The sequence below is a fragment of the Solanum pennellii genome, chromosome 1, assembly GCF_001406875.1.
Source record: "Solanum pennellii chromosome 1, SPENNV200".
NCBI classification, from domain to species: Eukaryota; Viridiplantae; Streptophyta; class Magnoliopsida; order Solanales; family Solanaceae; genus Solanum; species Solanum pennellii.
In genome coordinates, this window is record NC_028637.1 from 37,834,788 (window position 1) to 37,836,993 (window position 2,206).

A 2,206-nucleotide genomic window follows, 5' to 3' on the forward strand; every position below is an offset into this window, starting at 1 on the left:
TGAATCCCAACGAATAATGTAGTTTCCATCCCCATGGTATCTTTTCAGCATAGACACATGAAATATCAGGTGCACCCCCGACAGTCTTGGAGGTAAGGCTAATTCATAAGCTACCTCCCCTACTCGCTTAAGTACTTCAAATGGTCCAATATACCTTGGGCTTAGCTTACCTCTTTTACCAAACCGCATCACCCCTTTCATGGGTGAAACCTTCAGCAAGACTTGTTCACCCTCCATGAACTCCAAGTCTCTAACCTTTCGATCTGCATATTCCTTTTGCCTACTTTGCGCCGCTAAAAGCTTTTCTTTAATGAATTTCACTTTCTCTAATGATTCCCTCATAAGATCAGTACCCCAGGGCCTCACCTCGAATGCATCAAACAAACCAATGGGAGACCTACATCTCCTCCCATACAATGTTTCGAATGGGGCCATATCAATACTTGAGTGATAGCTATTATTGTATGAGAACTCTGCTAAGGGTAAGAAGTTATCCCAATGACCACCAAATTCTATCACACATGCACGAAGCATATCTTCCAACACCTGAATCGTTCGCTCAGACTGACCATCGGTCTGAGGGTGAAATGCAGTACTAAGGTCCAACCTAGTACCTAATTCAGCATGCAATGTTCTCCAAAACTTAAGAGTAAACTGCGTACCTCTATCTGATATGATGGAAAGTTGAACTCCATGCAATCGAACAATTTCTGAGATATTGAGTTTGGCTAACTTCTCTGCATTGTAAGTCACCTTGAGCGGAATGAAGTGAGCAGACTTAGTTAATCTGTCCACAATTACCCAAATAGAATCAAACTTACCCAATGTCTTTGGAAGACCAACCACGAAGTCTATTGCAATTCTCTCCCACTTCCATTCGGGAATGGGCATTCTCTGAACTGTTCCTCCGGGCCTCTGGTGTTCATACTTTACCTGCTGACAATTCGGGCATTGTGCGACAAAATCAACAATGTCACGCTTCATCCTACTCCACCAAAAATGTTGCTTTAGGTCACGATACATCTTGGTTGCACCAGGATGTATAGAATATCCTGAACTATGAGCCACTGTAAGAATAGTGTGGATCAAATCATCAACACGCGGCACACATCTCCTTCCATTAATCCTCAAAACACCTTCCTCGTCGATTTTTGCTTCTTTAGCCTCTCCTCGCAACACCATATCTCGGATCCGAATCAGTTTCTCATTAGTAAACTGCTTTCCCTTAATCTTATCAAGAAAGGAACATCTTGCCTCCACACAGGCCAAAAATCCTCCCTTCTCTAGTACTTCCAGACTCATGAAGTCATTAGCAAGAGTCTGAACCTCTCTAGCCAATGGGCGTCTAGAAACCTGCAAGTGAGCTAGACTTCCCATGCTCCCTGCCTTTCTACTTAAGGCATCTGCCACAACATTAGCTTTTCCCGGGTGATACAAGATAGTGATATCATAGTCCTTCAATAGTTCCATCCATCTCCTCTGTCTTAAATTCAAATCTTTCTGAGTAAAGACTTACTTTAAACTACGATGATCTGTATAGACTTCACATTTGACCCCATATAGGTAATGTCTCCATTGCTTTAATGCAAATACTACTGCAGCCAACTCCAAATCATGAGTAGGATAGTTACGTTCATGCACTTTTAATTGCCTTGAAGCATAAGCAATTACATTTCTTTCCTGCATTAGCACTGCACCTAAACCAGAATAAGATGCATCACAATAAACGATGAAATTCTTACCTTCCACTGGCAGNGTCAACAAAGTCTTGAGTTTCTGAAAACTTTCTTCACATTCATCCGACCATACAAAGGGAACATTCTGCTTAGTTAAATTTGTTAGCTGCGAAGCAATAGAAGAAAATCCCTTGACAAATCGACGGTAGTAGCTAGCTAGACCAACAAAGCTTCTTACCTCTGTAACATTAGTAGGTCTCACCCAACTCTTCACTGCTTCAATCTTAGAAGATCCACCATCACGCCATCCTTAGAAACCACGTGCCCTAAGAAGGACACTGAATCTAACCAAAACTCACACTTGGAGAATTTGGCATAAAGCCTTTTCTCCCTCAACAACTCCAATACAATTCTAATATGCTCCTTATGTTCTTTCTTGCTCTTTGAGTATATCAGTATATATCATTTGAATACAATGACAAAGAGATCCAGATATGGCTTAAAAATCCCGTTCATCAGACTCATGAAAG